This window comes from Pteropus medius, unplaced genomic scaffold, assembly GCF_902729225.1.
Source record: "Pteropus medius unplaced genomic scaffold, Ma_sr-lr_union100, whole genome shotgun sequence".
NCBI lineage: Eukaryota > Metazoa > Chordata > Mammalia > Chiroptera > Pteropodidae > Pteropus > Pteropus medius.
In genome coordinates, this window is record NW_024354502.1 from 2,531,565 (window position 1) to 2,553,342 (window position 21,778).

At 41.2% G+C, this 21,778-nt stretch overlaps 1 long non-coding RNA gene across 5 annotated transcripts in view; it reads left to right on the plus strand.

The window, feature by feature from the left end:
• LOC120595485 (uncharacterized) overlaps positions 1–18,430 on the plus strand; it is an 87,667-nt gene extending 69,237 nt beyond the window's left edge. For 2 of the 5 annotated variants that reach the window (XR_005650858.1, XR_005650859.1), the window contains 4 exons: positions 2,360–2,391; positions 4,589–4,763; positions 13,767–13,925; positions 14,323–16,538. This is a non-coding gene — a long non-coding RNA (uncharacterized LOC120595485). Of the gene's footprint in view, positions 1–2,359; positions 2,392–4,588; positions 4,764–13,766; positions 13,926–14,322; positions 16,539–17,889 lie in introns of those variants that run through there. The other 3 variants (XR_005650857.1, XR_005650856.1, XR_005650860.1) reach the window with 3 other exon arrangements.
• Positions 18,431–21,778: the final 3,348 nt, after the last annotated feature.

Below are 21,778 nucleotides of genomic sequence, written 5' to 3' on the forward strand. Positions count from 1 at the left end.
TAGACAAAAGTATAGTCCAAGGCAATCTGAGATGTATGATCACCCGAATTTTGACCAAATGGCCAGATTGTTGATTATTTGAAGCTATAATCAGAGTCCATTTTTTTAAAGTTGTGTGCTTTATAATGTTGACTACTGTATTCCCGACACTTAGAACAATGGCCGGCACAAGATGATACTAAAGATTTGTTTAATGAATAAAACATTTCAAAACATTTCCGTATATTCATTCACATACTTCTTCAACAAATACTTGAATACTTTTTACATGCCAGGCGTTATTCTAGGCACTGAAGGTGCAGAAGTGAGCAAGAAAGATAAGGTTTCTGCCCTCCTAGAGTTTTTATTCTTGGGAAGAGGGACCAGACAATATACAAGGGACCAGCAAACACGTATTTTCTGGTAAGGGTATGTACTGTGGAAGAAAGGAAACAGAGTGGCTTTAGAGGAGAGAGAGAAATTTTTAGGTCATATGATCAGGGAATATCTCTCTGAAAAGTTGACATTTGAACGAAACCGAGTCAACCAGGCAAAGAGCAAGAGGGACGCCCTACAGCAAAAGTCACTTCTCTGTCTGCTACTCTGCAGTGCTCTCCAGCTCACAGGGTGACCCACACGGTCACACAGCTCTTGGTACTCCAGCAGCTGCCAGTGGGTCGACCTCGAGGGGATGCCAAACTGGTTGAGGAAAGAAAGTATAGACCTAGACACAGAGTGAGTGCCATCAGCGTCTCGGGATGAGAGAGATTAGAGCTTCCTGGGACTGAGGGTGGGCACGGGGAGGGGCTTCACAGAGAAGGAAGTGAGATCTAGGGTTAGGGAGTAAGGCAGTGGTTCAAGGCTCTGAGATCAGGTTGAGTTGGCATCTTGGCTCTTCTGTTTCTCAGCTTTGGGACGTTGAGCAGATAACCTTTGTGAGAGTCACTATCTCATCTATAAGACTGGGATAATAATAATAATAATAATAATAATAATAATAATAATAATAGTATCCCCATGTGTACTCAGGGCTTAGCACAGCATCTGAGAGACAGTAAGTGTTCAGTAAATATTAGCTATTATTACTAAATAGTAAGGAGAAACAGTAACAACTTAAGTATGTTCGGAACACACACACAAAAATGCTATGCTGGCCTTTCGTCTCAGGAACCTCATTATATATTCACAGTAATGAGAGTTCTCAAACATATTCACGCCGAACGCCAGTCTCTTGATGCAGGTGCTCTACCATCAAACCAAATAATGGTTATTTTTTCAAATTATCAGGAAAAAAAAAATAGTTTAAGATCATATTATTTTTTCCTATTGCAAGTTTTCTTCCCAGATATGTTTTTCTTAAACTTTGGACATCTGCTACCTAAAGTACTGGCAGATGAGAAAATAAGTGAACAAGCAGCAGACAAATATTACCAGAAAAACTCAGGAACAGCTGATCGTGTTTAGACCAACAGCTTGTTCTTTTCATGGACATGTGTCCTCAGGGTGTGGTTAAGTCATATGCAGATTGTCAGATCGTCCGGAAGCAAAGCTGTTCCTATTGCACATCCCGGAATGAAATATATCAATATGTCACGGTGTTCTTCAAAGCGTGCCACGCCTTCCAGATGCTCTGTCTCCTAAATAAGTTCTGGAATCGCTCGATAGAAAAGTTCAAAGCCCTTCACGGAAAGTTCTTAATTCACTCTTCCCCTCTCCCAGGAGCTGGGAATGGAATATGGCAAAGGTGAAGAAAGGTCAAAAATAAATAAAAAGTCAGAGGAGACTAGGATGCCATTATCTCCTTGAAAAAGAAAATGAAACCCAGGAGAGCGGTTGATGATTTGCCCATGGTCACTCCAGAAGCTGACAAAGAAACTAAAACCAAGAATGTCATTTCAGGGACAATAGTTCATACAGGTCTCTGAAGTACACATAAAAATTACTGAGCCTCCCAAGAGCAGTGATAATAAGCAGTGTGACTTAAGAACTCTGAATGTGATATATTTTGAGGTCTCTGGTCCCAGAGGCATAGTAACAAAAACAGTCTCAAAGAACCAGATGGAAGTATCTGTTTCTCTTCATGAATAACATCCCGATGGCCACGGGTCCTCCATTGCACTCTGCATATCTGTCCAGGCCACCGTGACTTTGATCACAACAGAAAGTGCTCTTCATCACTTGTGCCCAGTGCCCAGTTCAAATGCTCCTTACTCCATGAAGTCTCCCTACTCCAGCCATCTTTAGTGAGGACTTTGACCTGTTTTCTAGTAAAATCCACATGAGAAATGCCTTGATAAGCCTGCATGCATTTTTCATTACTGTCCTACCAAATTCCCACTAATTTCATGGTTTAAAACAACACTTATCTATTATCTTACAGGTCTGAAGGTCAGAAGTCTAAAATGGGTCTTGGTGAGTTAAAAATCAAGGTGTCGGCAGGACTATGCTTATTCCCGGAGGTCCAAGGGAAAATTCTGTTTCCTTGACTTTTCCATCATCTAGATCCCTTCCTCCAGTTTCAAAGCCAGCTGTGTAGCATCTCTCTGCTTCCATCTTTTCCTCTCCTTTTCTGATCACAGCTGGAAAATGGTCTCTGCTTTTAAAGACCCATGAGATTACATGGGGCCCACCAAGACAACCTGGGATAATCTCTCAATCTCAATGTCCTTAATTTAATTACATTGGCAACATTGCTCTGCCATGTAAAGTAACATATTCGCTGGCTCTGGGAATTGGGATATAAACATCTTTGAGCAGCCATTATTCATTCTACCACAGTCTGCCTTTGGCCTGAAAAATTCATGTCTGACCCACGTGCAAAATATATTCACCCCATCTCGAGTTCCCCCAAAGCCTCAACCCATTACAGGATCAATTCAAAGTTCGAAACCTCTTATAAATCAAATCAGCTCCAAAGTCCCAAATTTCAGTGTCTAAATCATCTAAATTAAGTCAGGGTGAAGCTCTGGAAGTAATCCATCCTGGGGCACAATTCCTCTCCATCTGTGGGCCTGTGAAACTCAAGAAATAAGTTATTTGCTCCCAAATGCAGTGCTGGAAAAGATATAAAATGACAGTTAAAGATATTCCTGTTCTAAAAGGGAAGAGAATGAAAAAGGAAAAAGAAGTCGAGCAAGTTTGAATTCCAGCCATAAAAAAATCCATTTGGTTTTCTAGCAGGTGAAGCCTCCTCCCTCTAGACTCACAGCTCCACCCAGCTTGAGGCTCCCTCCCCTGAGTTAGCCTTATTCTTTCACAAAAGGTAGTGTTTACTTGCAGCTGCTTGTTTTCTGCCAGGCTGACAGCCTTCTTAAATTTAGTACTCTGCTTCAGTCCAAGCCGTTTCTGATGGTATAAACTTCTCAAGAACTTTGTAAGTTTTCTGTTTGTGTCATGGAGATTCACAAGTCCCATCTGTTTTCAGGTTCTCTGAAACCGACCCAAGGTTCAGTTCCCTCCCCGTACCCCAACAGAGACAGATTCAACGCAAGGATGGGGTTCAAAGTCCCCTCAAGCATAACTACCAATGTCCAGCTCTCTTGCTTTCCTTTAGAATGTTTCTATGGGATACGTATTATGGCAAGGGAGAAAAACAATTATTTGTAATTTCGCTGTTATCTATGATATAAACATCTGTGCTTCATGGTCCTCAGAGCTCTTTGACTTTTGATACTCGAATCCAGGATTTTAGCTTAGAAGAAAATCACTGCTTTCTCCAAAAGTGTGGCTCCTGCAACTAAAAGCCTTGGCTATGGGTGTTTACAAGTCCATTCAGCGACTCGCCTGACTTCATCGTCCTAATCAGTGTATTTAGAGAGCTCTCTTGACACCTGCGTGTGGAATAAGGATGCTAGGCAAGGAGAGCCCAGCCAAGAGAGCATGACGTCTGTTAATCATCAGATTTTACTCGGAGATATGTTATGTGATTCAATTCTCTTGGCGACTCTCTTGGTAAATGGAATTTGCATTTCCATTTTACCATTGCATATATAAGTACACGAAGCATAAACAACATGCCCAAGTCACACCACTTAATGAAGTGTGTAAGTGTGTCTTCAAAACTTGGTCTGTCTCACCTCAACATGGAACCAGAGCAAGCAATTCTTATAAATATCCAAGCCAGGTAATCCTGCCAACCTTCAGTTTTCACATTTTTCAAATGAAAATGTGGTTCGTCACCCCTCACCCATAAGTCCAGAATCCAAAAAGCTTTGAAAACTATCAGTGTTGTTGGTATTGTTATTTGCAAGTTTGGTGCCAAAATTAGACCTGCACTTCTATTTGATGACAGTTTTGTCTCAATGCTACTACCCGCCACGTGTACCTCTGCTGCTAGCTGATATTTTTGTTGCATTTTTGGTTGCTCAATTTTAATTGCACTCTGAAAATGTCAAAAATAAATAAATAAATAAAAATAAAGGTAAAGATGCCCCCAATGAATAATAAAAAGAAAAGAAAGAAGTATTACTTTTATCAATAGCAATGAAAGGGGAGTTGTTGCAGAAATCATGGTGTGTATGTGAGGTCACTTACCATTAGAATATAATGTGGGAACCACCACCATATACACTTTAATGAAACTGAAAGACAATTTATTAATATTTTACAGTGACTACGATAACAGAGAACTAAAGAAAAATGAGGGAAACGTTGCCTTGAGGACAATATGAAGACCTTGATTTTGGATTTATCAGATTTGAAAACAATGAAATGATGTAGGCCTCTGACTTGTTTGCTAATCATAAAACCAACCAGGCTGTTCCATGAAGAAGTAAACACTGAAGGTGAGTTTGAATATTCAGAAAGTTGAATGCAAAAGCTTAATAAGTGTCGTGATGTAAAATATATGACCATCTGTGGTGAAAAAGCTTCTGTTGATCATGAAGCAGCTGATAATTACCTGATAAATATGTGAAGATTCTATCTGATGAAAACCTTCATCCTTAACAAATTTGTAAATGCTGAGGACACAGCTCTATACTGGTGCTCTTCCTAGAAAAACCTTAGCTATGGCTGATGAGAGAACCCCAGCAGGTTTTGACACTGGGTACAGGGTGACCATTTTTAAATGCATTAATTCGGTAGGAAAGATTAAGTAGACAGTCATTGGAAAGAGCCAGCTTCCAAGATGTTTAAACAATATGTACAACTTACCTGTCCTTATTATGCAAACAGTAGAGTGTACGTGAGCAGATAAATACCTCGTGATTGATTCAATATACACTTCGCATCCTTGGCTGGAGTTCATGGCAGGCAACCTGGGCTGGAAAAAATTGAAGAGCTTTATTGTTCCTGGACACTACTCTACACTTTCCCTTCCTAAAATTCTTAGGGAAAATAATGTTTTGGGCCTTTAATTTTCCCCTCAGTGTTACATCTGCGATACAGCCTTGTTGGTCAAAAATGTTACACTCCACGTAGGGCAAGTATAGATTCCCCTCTGCCTCATGTTTTCCTTTAGCTGAATTCTGCAGTTAACAAGGACCTAGAAATCCAAGATATGCTGAAAGAGTTGAGGTTGCCATTTCTATTGTTGCTAATGCTTGAAACAATGTTGAAACATCGACATTGAGGAATTCTTGGTGCAGGTTTCGGACATAAGAATGGTGGAAAATGAACCTGCAGATGAAGACTTCGAAGGGTTTCATCAGTAGTAAGAAGGTATTCATGCCAGATTTCATGGGTGACATTGAAACTTCATCGGCTGAACGTGTAAATGAACTAGAAGACGTTGACATAGATTTTCTGAATACTGACACTATTCTACAGCCCTGGAGTGATGGGAAGATTGTGGGAACAGTGTCGAATAGAGGGAAGCATGAGCTCAGTAGTGACAGCAATGATGATGACACTGTGACCTTAAATTAAAAATTCCCATAGGTGATAGATTAACCAAGATCCCAGGGGCAAGGCTGGAACTCAACAGGGAATGTAACATCTCCTCCCCTCCCCCCGCATTCCTCTACTGACTGTAGATTTCATGAAGATATGCTCATGCCTGGTGAGGTGGGATTTTTATCTCATACATAATTTGCAGAGTTCACTTAAGTTGTGAATTATCTCTATAAACTCAATGATTTCTACAGCTTTACAATAAATACCTCAAACATGGCATTAGGGGATGTGAGATATAAAATGATGGAAAATAGAATATGGAATATTTCTAAAATAAGTATCCGGAGAGGAATGTAGTGTAGGGAGCAAAGGCAGAGGTTCTCCGGCCATGCTTGCCTGAGTTTGAATCCTGATTTGGCCATTTGCTAACTGTATGATCTCGGGCAAGTTATTTCACCTCTGTGAATATCATTTCCTTTACTATAAAATGAAGGTAATAATAAAGTAAGAGTTAATGAAGTTAAACCACTTAGGACAGTACCCGGCACATAATAAACACTACAGGAATGACAAGTGCTTCACGCATGAGAGAGATTTCAAAATATTGAATGAATGAATGAATGAATGAATGAGTAGTCTATATTCCATTCCAGACACCACCGTCCTTATCCCTACATTTAATTATTACCAGTGGTCAAGCTAACCATCTGTGTTTCCCTCTACACTCAGCTCACCCAAGGTGGTGGCTGTAAACATGACCTGCTAAAAAAGCAGTCGACATCAAGGTATTTTAAAATGATAATACCTATAATTAATTTAAGTGTATAAAAATGGCCACTTATCACAAACATTGCTGATAAGAATATAAGTCGATGGGGAGGAAGTGCTCTTCTCTAAACTTATCCCATAAAGTAATCAAAAATACATACAAGGATTTATGTAACAGGACATTCACTTCCTCCACGGGTTATAGGACACTGGTCCCACCAAAGCCTGAGGGCTGCTCTTTATCGAATACCCACATCTGCCAACCATAGTTAAAGATGCTCTGTATTCATTTCACCGTTGATACATCACAAAAGCCCTGCCAGAAAGGTTTTATTGTCTGTGTTCTAAAGATAAATAAGCCAGAAAACACAACAGTTGTTTTCTGGTTTATTCTGGTAAGTGAAAGAGCATAAACTTGAATCCGGGTCTGTTTGATACCAAAGTTATACTTATTCTCATGTGCCATGCTCTTTTGTGCCATACCACGTGCATGCTAATTACCGTTATTAGAACCCCGACCCCATGACTCAAAGATTCTCGGACTGCCGCTCTAAAATTCACTAACGCCCCAATCACCCAGCTACCTGAAATTTAGCTCTTGAGAGAACCCTCAAGATAAGGGCACATGGGTTGTTGGAGGCTCATTTCTCAGCTTCTCTCTTTCCTGTTCTTCACTTTGCTTCGATCCCCACACACTATCCTTCCAGGCCTCCTTGGCCCACTAGCTTCTCAGTAGTTCTGTCCAGTGGAAAACATTGGCAAGAAATCTAGTTTAAAAAGGAGAGAAATCCCAATATCTCTGTTCCTCTCCACTCTGAGAAGTAACTCCAGCGTGGCTGCAATTCCTCTGCAGTCCAGCATCCTCAGACAACATCCCTGCCCTTGGTTCCAGTGCTCGTTGGCTGGACCCACCTGCGAAATTCCAGTCGGCCATACTCTTTCCTCCCGTAGTCTCAGCCTGGGGCTAATGGCAATTTCCTTTGGTTGTTCATCTCTAAGTTTTCTCACCTTCCTATTTTCTACTCTCTGTGCCCTCCTTTGACTAGATCCCACAATTGACTTCCTGGCACGGTCCTGTTTTCCTGCCTGGCTTCTGACTACTAGAGTGATAGTTGTGACATAGTTTTCTGGGAGCTCCGACACAGATGTTCCTGGAAACTAAAATATTGATGCCAAAGAAGGAAGAGTCCTGGGCTGGGAATCCAGAGTCTTGGTTCACGATTTTGAGCTAAAGTAGCAACTGTGACTTTGGACACATGATTTTTCCTCTCTGGGTGTCAGTTTCTTCATCTAGAAAGTGAATACATTGACACTTTCGTGTCTTAGGAGACTTAGTTTTAGTCCTGGGTCTGTAGTTCTCACAGGCGTCACTGCACCCTTGAGTGCAATACCTACACTGCCCTCATTGGCCTCTGAGACATTTGCACCTTCTGCACCCAAGTACAAGGCAACAGATCAGGGTGCCCTGGGCTCCTGGAATCCCTATAGCAGAAGCGATCTTACTCCTACCATTTTTTTTCTACCCAAAACAGGCCTCATGCCCTGCACACCCACTTGCTTCCTGCCCACTACCCTCTGTTCCCCTTAGGGAGTTAGCTGTTTGAGGGAGACATGTTGACAGGAACTTTCCTGGTCTCTTTGCTATAAGTCATGAAATGACCATTCCAGATAATATAATTCAATAACTCGTTGTGACCAGTGAGAACCAATGATTTTGCCCTGAAGGTTTTTCACTCAGAATTCAACTAATTAGTTATGATAATTAGCAGAAATGTAGCTCGCTATTGCTCACTTGGGAGCAGACCAACTAGAATATTATAGGCAGCTACTCCAACAATGTCACACGCATGCAAGTCCAGCAGACATCTTTATTAGCATGCGGGTTCTGTCAGCTGTTCCAAAGCCATACTTTTTTCAAGCCCCACTTCAGTTTCATAGATGCTTTCTCTGAGAACCCCGGGCTAGGCCTCACAGCTGGAAAGAGGGCCAAGTGCCTGCACCCCAGGAGAGTAGAGTCTCCATTTATTTTTTAAACCATGCCCTCTTGTATAAACATAAACCTCTGTCCTTTCTTAATCCAACATTTCAAATTAAATTATGAAATGGATAAAGCCAATGCTAAGATATTACATGTATTTTTTTTTTTCATAAAATCAAATCAAAGAAATGACATGCTATTTCAAACTTGGCTGTCCTCATCTCCCAGGAACTGTAATACAACTCCCCAGGGTAGCTCATCACCCCAACCCATGCATGGCTGAGAATCATTGATCTGAAAGAAAAGGACTATATCAGATCTTTCGGCATAAAAGATACGTGTTTCCCTCAGGCTTTCTCGATGTGGATGCACAGAGGAGCCACAAGGCTGTGGAGACAACTCAGGCTTTGGTGGTGGGCAGATCTGGGTCCACGTTCCGGCACTCAATTCCAAATTTAAGAAATAGCAAACGCCCACCTGGTAGGTTTGTTGTGAGGATTAAATGAGACGTGTGAACCGATGTATGAGATTGCTCATACACAGAGGCTTTCCTATGTATCAAGTGTTTTACAAGCTCATCTGCTGCTCACAGTAACCCTATGAGATAGATACTTCTATCCCACTTTTTGAGGCTTCAAGAAATTAAATCTCTTGCCCAAAGTTCTCAAGTTATTAAATGACCGAGAAGGGAATTAGACTCAGATCTGTCAGGCTCAGGAGCAGCACTTTTTGTATCTATTATGTTATATGCCTCCCAACATGATAGCACCCTTCCCTCTGTCACCAAAACTAGCTATTTGTGCTAAGACTCACCATGATACTGTTATTTCTGTAAGAGCAGTTGTATCAGTCTGCTCGGGCTACTGTAACAAAATACCATCGACTGGGTGACTTCAACAACGGAAGTTTATATTTTCAGGTTCTGGAGCCTACAGGTCTAAGATGAAGGTTCTGGCCAGTTTGGTTTCTGGTGAGAGCTGTCTTCCTGGCTTACAGACAGAAGCTTCTCGCTCTGTCTTCACATAGCCTTTCCTCAACATGTGCATGGGAAAAGAGAGAGAGAGCCCTGGCGTCTTTCTGATAAGGACACCAGTCCTATCAGATAAGAGCCCCACTGTTAGGACTTCTTTTAATCTTAATTACTTCTTTAGAGGCCCCGTCTCTAACTATAGCTACACTGAGGGTTAGGACTTCAACGTAAGAATTTGCAGGCGATACACAAACACCCAGTGCAAACCGGCGAGAATATTGGATTCGTTCATCATTCTACCCTGTGTGCTTAGAACTCTCTGGCGCTCAGAAAATATTGGTTGAATAAATGAATGATGCAATAAATGAATGAGCACAAAATAAACTTGAATTAATACAGGACACTTATTCTAAACCTTTTCACCAGCAGGGATTCATTTTATTAATTTCTTCCCATGGGCCCTGTGCTTTGATAAATTTCATCTTCCAAGCCGAGACTAGTAACAAATTGGTTTTTCCCATGTTTAATTAATCTAAGACAGATAAATTGCTAACCAGTATTTCTAATCAGCATGAAATATGTAAGCACTGTAACTAGCCTGAGGAGTTTAATTCCAGGCCAAAACAGATAACATAACCTGTTGGCTTAGGTGTCCTTACTGCAAGCAAATGAACAATTAATCCTAAGATTTCAAAATTCCCAAACTAATTTATGAACCTGTAGGGATAGGGGGAGACCCGGAGCCCCGTTTGGGAAACACTTCCCTTGTGTGATGCGTATCATACAACAAAGTGGTATTTTATCAAAGGCTTGGGTTCCAATGTGAGCAATTAAGAAAATACATGGTTTTGGTCAAAATTATCCTTAAAAATGCATTAAATCATCCAGATTTGTAGGGTTTTGTATATAGTCTTCTGCAGCAGTGTCTATAAATTTGCAGTGTGCGCAGTGATAGGCAGCACATAATCAAGTATATTTGTGCCAATCATGATGAAATATGGTGGAATATAATTATACATAATTGAATATCCAACATACAAATGTGATTGAATTGACAAATTAGAAGTACATTTGATGTGATCCACCACATTTTTCATATATGCAAAATAATACATGTAATAAATATTTATATTACAAAGAATAATTAAGTAAACTCCCATGTACTTCCAACAAGGTTTAAGAAACAGAACATTGCCAAGAATTTTTAATTTCTATATTGCCCCCTCTATTAGCATTCCTCTGTCTACCCTACCCTAGCTTAACATTATCCTGCATTTCAACTTTATATTAATAAACAATGCATTGCTTATTTTTGCTTGTATTTGAGCTTTATATAAATGGCATCATATGGTAAGTATTCATGTGTGATTTACATTATGGAAACGTTTTGCCCGTTATGTTTCTGTGTCTGTGCATGTGGCTGTAGCTCCTTCGTTGTCACTGCTCTATAGCAAGTAATTTTTCAACTTAAGGTGTCCCTTTTCCTGAATTTACTCATGTTTATCTAATTTAGCCATGTAGTGCAAATGCATGAACATAGAAAAATAACAAAATAACTCTAATTGCTGCAACAAACAACTCCCCAACCTGCATGTCATTAACAAAATAAAAGTTTTATTTTGTACTCACATCAAAGTCCAAAGCAAGTGGGCAACTCTGCTGGGCTGCTCTCCTCCAAGAAGTAACTCAGGGATCCATCTTATGACACCAAGATCTTCAACACTGCCCTTTTGGTAGCCATGGGAAATGATAGAACAAAAAAGGTCTCTTGGAGTATAGAGGAGGCTGGAAAATCCCCCCTGTGTGCCCAGAAAACAAAATGAAATTGGTGAACATCTCCATGGTCTTTGTTACATTTAAAATGCTATAAAGAGTTCACTGGGTTTAGGAATAAAGGACTGGCTTGAATAGACTTTAAAAGTTATCCAATCTAACTCCCCTTACTTTATTGTTCAGTGAGTATTTTTTAGCGCTCACTCTCACATTTGCAACTCTCATATTTGCACAGCTTAGACTGATTACTATTAAAAATGCACATATCAAGCAGTTCTAAGCGATGACAATGACTGGGATGTACCTGTGCTTGTGCACACCTACAGAGGACTCGGGACGATCCACAGGCCAGATTTGCTGAAGGGATCACCAATGCCGAAGTCATCTATGATGATGACAGTAATTCTATTTTAAACATGACACCCCACTGTGACTTTTCTCTTTTGTTCATATTCCAACAAATGGTCATAGAGTGTTGCCAATGTCTGGATGTATTAGCTGTCTCCAAATCCCAAAATAGTTGAGCCAGCTGAGCTTTAACTCAACTGTTTCCCCGTTTTTCTCTGTCCTCTGTCCCACAAACACACACAGACACGTGCAGGTACACATGCATACTGAGGCCAACATATTATTTAGCAACTAACGAAAACATTTTCGATTCTACTTTTTAAGATGTCATAACAATTCCAATACGTAGCCACCTAGCACAAGCATATCATGTGTCCAACACAGACATTCTAAGAAGTATGTTTGATAATATCAAAAAACTCTGTAGAGGACAGGGACTTTTGTGGGAACACGGGCACACACATTAAGCCAGGGCCCACATTTTCAAAAGAGGCACTAGTGCGAGTCTCATTTCCAGAAAGTAATGCTGAAACTTTCTCCATTCAAAAATACTTTGAAATCAGTGAGTCTTCGCCCTTGTACTTTATGTCTCTGTTCTCTTTGAGTTTGGAGTTTGACTATGAAATCAAATAACCATTTTGTTTCTATACGCATACACCTATAACTCACGGAAATATTTTAGGGTAAAAAGCTTAAAGTAAGAGGTACTAGTTATGTTTAGGTTAGAGGCTGGCAAACTTTTTCTGTAAAGGGCTAGACAGTAAATATTTCAGGCTTTGCGGGCCATGTGTTCTTTGCTGCAAACACTCAACTCTGTTATAGCATGAAAATGGCTGGAAATGAATGGATATGACAGTGTTCCAAGAAAACTTTATTTATAAAAGTAAGCGGTGAGCCAGATTTGGCCCAGGGACCACAGTTTATGACCCCTTTTTTAGGCCATAAAGGCTGCAGCCCTTAAGAAAACAGCAGTCACCCCAGAATTAAGTCAGGTGTACATAGGGATCCCTGGTGTCAGTCATCTGAGGGGAAAAGAAGTGGAACGAAGAGATGGGCCCGAAAGCAAGCAGGAAAGGGCTCTGGTGTCTTTGAGCCTCCCGTGCTTGAGTCTCAACTTGGAAGATTGCGAACTTGCTTGTAGGCAACTCCAGGTAAGAGAAAAATAATGTCCTCTGCTACTTGCCAGGCGTCAACAAAGAGGAAATCCTGAACTTCCCTCTAAACTGAAAGTCCAGTGTAGTCCATCCTAGGACCACTTTGTCTACACTCTGTCTCTCATCTTTGTCTACATCTCTCCCTCACATCTGCCCTGCTTCAGCTTCTACCACTGCTACCACCCCAACCCTAAGGGGTCAAAAATCAAAGTCCTGATTAATTCTCCCACACCCCCGAGCCTTCCCCAGCCACCCCCATCTCAGTAACTGTCAAGTCCATCCTTCCGTTCCTCAAGTCAGAAAACCTCAGAGTCATTCCCCGATGCCTTTCTCTTCACCCCCATTAACGCTGCTTGCAATTCAATCTCTCCTCACCCCTTCCACCTCTGCCACCCTACTCCGAGCCAGCGTCACTGCTCCTGTACCTCCAGGCCCCCGGAGACCTTATCCAGTCTCCTGACGGTCAACACCATCTGTCTAAATGTTCACCTCCAAACCGGACCCTCCCTTGAGATCCACAGGCCCCTTTGCTCCTGCCTGTCCAACATCTCTACATGAGCACTAATGGGCATCTCAAAGTTACAAGCACAAATTTAAACTCTTTATCTTCCTCTTTGACTCAGCTTTCTAGCAGTTTTCCCCATTTCAGCAAATAGGATCTTTGTGCTTCCAATGGCTCAGACCAAAATCAGTCTCTGTGTGTGTGTGTGTGTGTGTGTGTGTGTGCGCGCGCGCGCGTGCGTGTGTGTAGCTGCCTGTCTCTTGCTCTCGTACTTTCTCTCACCCCTTTTCTCTCCCCCTCTCTTCCTTCCTTCCTCCCCCATCCATTCCACTAGCACATCCTGCTGGTTCTGCCTTCAAAGCGAATCTGAAGTCCCACAGTTCTCATGCCCTCTACTCTGCCACGTTAGCCCCTTGCTTCCTTAGACGATTATAACAACCTTCCGCTCCCGTTTCCCAGTTTCTCTCCCTACAGTCTCTTCTCAACCCAAAGAGCAGCGTGTTATTTTAAAACTCAAGTCAGACGATGTCATCCCTCTAGGCAGCGCCCTTCTCCCCGCTGATGATTTGTCTGAGAAGCTTTGCCCGCACAACTAGAGACAAACCGAGAGAGGAAAAGGTATGGTGGACTCTGGTGTTCATGGTTATTAGAAAGTCCCAGGATGTTCGTTCTGGTCCAAGGCTTAAGCAGAAAAAAAAAAAAACTTGTTTTAGTTTTGCTTGCAGAAGGTTCACCTGCTCCGATGACAGCCAAATGCTCTGTTTTGTCTTTCTTTGGCCAATTTTCTCAGACATACTACTAGGTTAGTTGGTCATTATAATGGTTCAGACATTTTATGAGAAGTAGCTCTTTGCTTTCTACATACTAAGGACTACGAGTTTGCAATAAATGCTATTAAATATACCAAGCTTTCTACATCAACACTGATTTCATTTATTTAAATTCATTTTTAGCCTCGCAATATTGGTTTAAAAAAATAGCATTTTTTTAATGTTTACTTGGTTTTTGCTTGCAGTGCAATCTCAACTGATTATCTAAAGAAACTTGGGAGGCAGCCACTATTATCCAGACATTTCAGATGAGCAACTGGAGGCCCAGAGAGGTAAGCAACTTTCCCAAAGACACACAGGACCAAAACTAGAATTCAAACTCAGATCTGTATGTCTGTGAAGTCTTGCTCTGTTTGACCTCATTGTAATGTTATAAGTGAAGAGCTGTAGCATAATGAAGCCAAAAGAACGAGCTCTAGAATTGACTTAGAACTGAATCCTAACTGTACTACCATGTGACTTTATGTAGCTTGTGTTGTCTCTCCATCTGAAAAATGGGGCAGTTAATACCTATCATAGGCAACTGTGAGGGCAGAGCGAGACGAAGTAGGTAAAATGTTAACACATCTTAGTTATTACCATTTCTGATATGATAGATGAGGAAAGAAGAAACAATAAAATGAAGTGACCTACTCAAAGCTAAATTGCTATTAGCAAAAGACTCAAGAAGAGTTTAACTTTGTGAAATATCTGACATTTCACTTGCCATTTTCTGAAATGGAAAATTCACGTGGTTAAACCTAATAGATCCTCTAGTGTCCCAAGTCCTATGCACTATTTCCTGGACTGTGGATGAACATTTGAGAACTGTAATGTGGGCAGCTTTTAATAATTTTGGTATAAATGTCTGTCTTTTAGGGTTCTCTAATCATCAGTGTCAGTAGGAAGAGAGAATGTTGGCACTTATAAATTTCAGTATCACCGCAAATGTAGCCACTTAAGACAACACACATTTATTATCTCAATTTCTGCAGGTCAGACGTCTAGGCACAGCTCTGCTGGGAGATCTCTTCAGGGTGTGTCATGGGAGTGACTCAGTAAGGTATCAGCTGGGGCTGCCGTCTCATCTGAGGCTTGACTGGGAAGGACCTGTTTCTAGGCTCAATGTAGGGTGTTGGCCCAATTTAGTTCTTTTTGATTGTAGAACTGAGAACTTTAGTCACTTGCTGACGGTTGGCTGGAGATCACCCTCAACTCCTAGAGGCTGCTCATAGCTCCTTGCCACATGAGATTTCCCAACATGGCAGCTTGCTTCTTCAAAGCCAATAAGGAGGACAGAGACTCCAGCAAGACGAGCCCTGCAATCTATGTAATTAGCACAAAATCACATCCATGCAGTCACATATACTCTGTCATCTCAGTTATATGTGGTTGGTTAGAAGTAAGTCACAGATCCTACCCACACTTGAGGGAAGAGATTACACAAGGGCATCCCCAGGAGATAAAGATCTTGGGGACCTCTTCTAAGTCTGTTCGGCACACAGGGGATGGTGACAGGTCCCCGTGGGGGGAAAAAAGACCAGTGATGATATGCGGTTGTAGCAAATAGGAGGTTTAAAAAAATCAGCCCCCAGCTTACCACAGGTTTCTATCTGCCTCTGTCATTGACCTGACAAACTGGTAAGTGAAGTGACAGATTCAAGCCAGGGCTTTGGAAGTCCTGAAGTTCTACCCTTAAAATTGGTTCACTTTAGATATGTTATAACTCACTAAAATAGTTCTGCAGCTCTTGCTATTTCTTACAATTTCCCTTTAAGTAGGCATAATTTATTTTTTTTCCCATGAGTTATATGCTGGCTGCATAACGTAATTTTTAACATTATCAGAGGCCTGATTATTTTCCTTGTTGTTTTAAATAACAAAAGAAATTCTAATTTAGTTCTTATTCAACCAAAACAAAACAGAAATCCCAATTTTAACATATTGTTATCCCCAGAAGAAATTGAAAAAAATCAAGCATGGTTGTTTCATTTTAATGCTTGATCTCTTAAATAAGCTGACAAATAAATGACATATTTTGATAGGATTTATCAAATGTTTATTATTTTTTGCTACCAGTTATTTGGGGGGTAATTATAGCTCTATAATTCAGTAAACATGTTCTGATGTAAACAACTTAGAAAATTGCATTTTTGAATGCTCCAACTGTGCCCGCAACATAATCAGAAGCAGTAATTTATTACTCAGACTAATAATTAGAGGTAATTAACTACTAGAAGCAATTAGAAATAGTAATTTCTTTCTAAACATAATGTAATGAGCTGCTTTTTGAATGCATGTTTGAATATTTAGCAACCAGTAATTACTTTTAGAGGAAAGAAAGAAATGGGGCTGTTTAGTTCGCAATCCTGGATGCCTTGCTCATGTGTCAGTCTGGCCATTAATGCGGAGGTTTGACAAGTCACTGGGTAGAATCCTCCTGAAAATGAGAGTTCTGTAACACACTTGGAAAGAAACTGTCCCAGGATTTCATATTTATTCAATAAGCGAATACATATTTATTGGGTATCTGTTAGGTATAATGTCATCTGTGCTAGGCCCTGGTGACATAAAAACGAACACGGTAGACACAGTCTTTTCTCCCAAAAGATCACATTTTAGAGAAAGATTTAGATAAATGTGGTACATAGCATGACAGGGAAGTAAGTGTGCCAAAGGAATCTAAGATAGAGAGGGGCTTTTTGTTTCGTTTGTAACACCTCACCAGAATTCTCTGGTCAGCACATAAACCAAGGTGTTAACTAGACGAGGAAGAGAGAGAAGAGTCTCTGGCACCAACGACAACAGAGATGAAAAGCCGCTGAGGTGGGGATGAGCTGGGCACCTCCACGGAACTCAAGACCCTGCAGGCTGGAGCAGACAGAGGAGAGGGGCGGGGGAGGGGGGAAGAGCGTGGGAAAGAGCGTGGTCCGTTTAGACTACACCAGCCTCCTTAAGTCGTGTATCACCACGCTAAGAACAATACAAAAGCATTAAAGGTTCTAAGCTAGGCAATGACACGATAAGGTTTGCCTTTTTAAGAAATCTTCCTGGCAGCTTATTCAAGACAGGATGAGAGAAGGCAAGAGAGGATGTGGAGAAGCCAAACAGCACACTAAGGAGCAGTCCAGTCAAAAGCGAGGATTGCTGCAGCAACAGAAATGGCTGTGGGGGGCAGCAATGTAGACTGAGTCGTGAATATTGAGGAGTAAACTTGGCAGCGCTTGGTGAGGAATTAAATAAAAGTGGTGAGAGAAAGAGACTCGTACAGCCGAATGGTCGTGGAGCCATCGAATGACCTAAGGAATGACAACAGGAAATCGGGTTGCAGTGTGAATTGACAGTGCTTTTGGGGACATGCCGAGAGCTCCGGTGCCCAAATGCATCAAGGGTAGCTGTTGAGCAGGCAGAGTACATGTCCATTGGGAGTTTGGATGATAGGTCTCAGGTAGAGGTATATATTTTGGAGTCTCATCGGCATATAGGAGAAGATCTACTTGAAAGAATTTAGAATAAGGAGAAAATGGAATCTCAAACTGAGCCTGGAGAAACGCCATCTACACAACTGTAGCAACTAAGCACTCTTATATCCCTCCCCAAGTCTCCCCAGTTATTTCTCAGAAGCCCAAGTAATGACTCGTACATGCTGACACTTCTTTACCATCAGCCCTTCAAAGATATTCCTCTGCCCACAAGTCTTCCAAGGTAGGCAACTCTGCGGCCACTGCTGCTGGTACCACCTTATGAGAACCAAGTGCTGCTTTTCTTCCTAGGGTTGTTCTATTGTTCCCAAAGCTGCAGACCGTGAGGTGACCAACAGTGCTGTGCTCCCCACGGTCTTCCCTGTGTTAATGCAGCCGCACTAACCTCAGTGCACGAGTGAGAATGTGCCCCTCTGAAACTCTGGAGCACACATTCTCTTCATCCGGAACTCGCTGCTTGCTCACTACCTACGGATCAGGACGTGTCCACATGGCAGACTTAGGGGAGTGGATGCCATGCTGGTCTCTCCAGTGCCTCTTCTCTCATTCGTCCTAAATCCATCTACTTATGGGGCCATGCACATGGAAACTTGACGTGAGGTTGAGAGCGTGATGACCAGGTCACTGTATGAAACCCGTCTCTGCAGCCCATTAATTGTATATAGACCCAGAAGTGGAATTGCTGGATTATATGGAGAGATGTTTAAGTGTGCAAACCTGCAACTCGTAGACAAGCCCTAGAGATCTAACGCACAGCATAGTGATTATAGGCAATAAGATTGTATTTAAACATCAGTCTAGATGTTGATTATAGCCACCATGAAAAAAAAAAGAAATGATAATTACATGACACAGTACAGGTGCTGGCTAATGCTACAATGGCAATCATATTGAAGTATATGAATATATCAAATTAACACGTACACCTTAAACTTACACATTGTTATGTGTCAAATATATTTCAAATTTTTAAAAATTCAGATTCCTTGGGTCTTCCTCAGATTTATTGTCTCCAATTCTCTGGAGACAGGGCCCAGTACTTTGCATTTTAAAAGACGTTCAGTGATCCTTTTGTATCCTAAAGTAATTAGAGAACAGCTGAAATAGAACAGTGCAAAACTGTTTATTTGCCTGGGAGCAGAAAAAGAGAATAGCAGCTGGGCACAGGACAAACTAAGTTTTCTTAATATAATGATTTTCACAGTAAGTGTAAGACTTAAAGCCCTTGGAGAAGTTCTAATCGATAGAGGCAGGTATCGTGGGAAAGAAAAATGAATTTGGCTGTGGAAATGTTAAGTTCCTACTTTGCCAGATCGCTAGGGAAAATCACTTAAATTCTGAGCCTCAGTTTTTTTTCTCTAAAAATGATAAAACTAATTCTTGCCTTGCAAGATTGTTTTAAGCATTAAATAAATAGCATTTAAAAGGTAGAACTTTGATGAAGGTAAAACTCTATGCATAGAAAAGCTATGTGCCTTTGCTTTGATGCGTGTTTTGTGAGTTCTCATCCGTGGATCACCACCACTGGTAGGACCCCAGCTCTGTGTAAACATCAAAATCAAGTCCATGACCATGAGGTCTTGATAAGTTGAATTCTCAATGCCCTAAGAGGCTGGTTTTCTATTTAATTTTGCTGCAAAAATGCGTGACTGCAGGATATCAAGCTAATTGCTGCCAGTGAGGGAAAGAGATAAAAACCAAGCAAATTTCCTCTCTTTGTTCCTCAGTATCCCCATTTTCTCCTGTTGGCCCCGAAGCTAGGCCCCCTCTCCACCCTTCCCCACAAAAAAACTCATCTAATTCTATGAAAAGCAAGTTATCTTTATGTATTCTTTGAATGCTATGCTAAAACATAGTTCTCATAGAGTATTTTTTAATTATGTCGCCGTAGAACATTTTATTGTTGTAATATCTACTGGACTCCTAAACATACAACATGAGGTTGATTCTACTGTAAGAACACCCCTTAACTAACTGGGGAATATTATTACAACATCCTATCGTGGACTGGCTTCATTTTCATTTCACTTAGGCAGTGTTCCATTTTGTCCTCAAATGTTTGCATGTGCATTGCATTTCTGTGGTCAGTCAACAAGCGCTTACCCATAGTAATTCCTGCTTCTGTGAGTGGTCAAATTATTCCACCAGAATTCTCTTTATTCTCTTCCACTGTCGTTTCTTGGCACTAAGAGTAAGTTTAATTCAACTAGGAATGAGTTTTCCTGGTTTCCTAAGGAAGCAGATTTAACCATCCACACGTGGGTCTTGTGAAGCAAAGAGTCTTGGAAATCTGAAGATGAAAGAGAAGAGAAAGAAGAAAGAAAAAATCTTGCCTGAACCAAGCACCCTCTACGTGAAAAGCACAAGGCCAGGAGTTTTAGACTTAATGCTTCATTAATTAAAAACTTTCTCCACACCCCCAACCCCTGCAGGTTCAACCTTAATCTCTCCCACCCTTTGGCTGCACTTACAGTGGAAATTTTATTTTGCTGGAGAATCCATCCAAGGAATGACAGAGTGAATTTCTTTTTGAGAACACAAGCTGAAATCCTCATCACTCAGTCCATAACAACCACTTACGCACCATTATTTGCTGGACCCCCTTGGGCAGGTGTCGTGTAAATATACGCAGGAAGATCAGTTGCATAACTTCTTTGTGAATACTTAAACTTCTGACTTTGCTATGATGACTCTGATTCCACTCATAGTCATCCATAAAGTTGGAAGGATCTTTAGAGATTATCTAATCCATTATCCGTTCCTTGACCTTACAGATCAGAAAACTGAGGGCAACCTGGCAGATAGGCAGCCCCCTTAACTGTTCTACTTTCCTGTGTCCCCCACAGTCCTTAAAAGGGTTGAGAAATTCCGCAACCCACTTACCAAGAAGGGGTAACTTGTCTGATATTTCTAGGTCTTTTATTTAACCTTCTATTAAAACCTATTTTAATTGTTTATATTGATCTGCCCAGTTGTTTACATTGATTTACCCAGTTGTTTACATTGATTCTGAGGATCACTCAATATCTTAGTTCTGAGCAAAACTGAGATGCTTCCAAACCACAGCACCCCAACAACCAGAAAGCAAAATCGACATGTCCTGTCCTTTAACTAAAACCACAGTCATTTGAGCTCAGCCTAAAGGCTTGGCCTTTCCAACACTATCTCCATTCTTCAGGGCCATTGTCAAATACCACTATGCACTGCTTGGCAATGAAAAGGCAGCAAAGAATGTGGGGTGATCTACGATTTTACAGTAGAGAAATGGAGACCTGATGACACCTTGAGACAATGACAACACAGAACCACCATCATCATTCTTGGGCTAGAGAGTCTTATTTTCCAAAAGCTTCCTCATTGAATGAGAGAGGAGTCCCTGCCTGTTCAAGTCAAGGGTCATTATGCATCAAAGAAATCCACCAAAGTGATTCTGAAAGCACTTGGGGTTCTTCTTTGTAAGATGAAATGGAGAAGCCCACAAAAAGCCTAACACTTAAACAAGCTCAGATAGATCTCACAGAGCTGGAGCTAGGAAGCTGAAAATTTCAGCTGTCTTTCTGTCTCTCAGAGACCAGGTGGTCTCACTGAACTCCACTGCTCTCTGGCATCAGCCCCAGTCTCTCTTGGCTGTCTTCTCTGGTCAAGAACCAGCCCCATCCCCAAGGCTCTACATGACTCCCAGATATGCATCGTTAATATACTGATGCCTCTGTGTCTCTTCATTCACCAGTACAATGATTTATCTTGGGCTATGTGTCTTTCTCTATTCCACACAGCAATGGCCGGGCATGGGTTATGAGGTACATGTGGCAAATAATTCCAAGGATTGAGTATGAACAGATTAAACTAGAAGAGGAAGTCGGCATGGCAAACTGCACCTTCAATGTAACTTTCAACTATGTAAGTGAATTTTCCAAGACCAGTCATTCATGGTTTCCTCCTCCCCTCTCGACTCAGCTTCTTTTTCTAAAATATTAGAGAATGAAAGAATCAGGGATAGGCCCAAAACAAGAATTGGGAGTTCCCTGAATAAAAATAAGTTCATGACTCAAGGACAAAGAAAAGATATCTGCTTCTTCTATCACATGTGTGTGAGCACACGTGCACACACACACACACACACACACACACACACCCCACCCCACCTATCCCAAGTACTTAGCATATACAAACATATTGG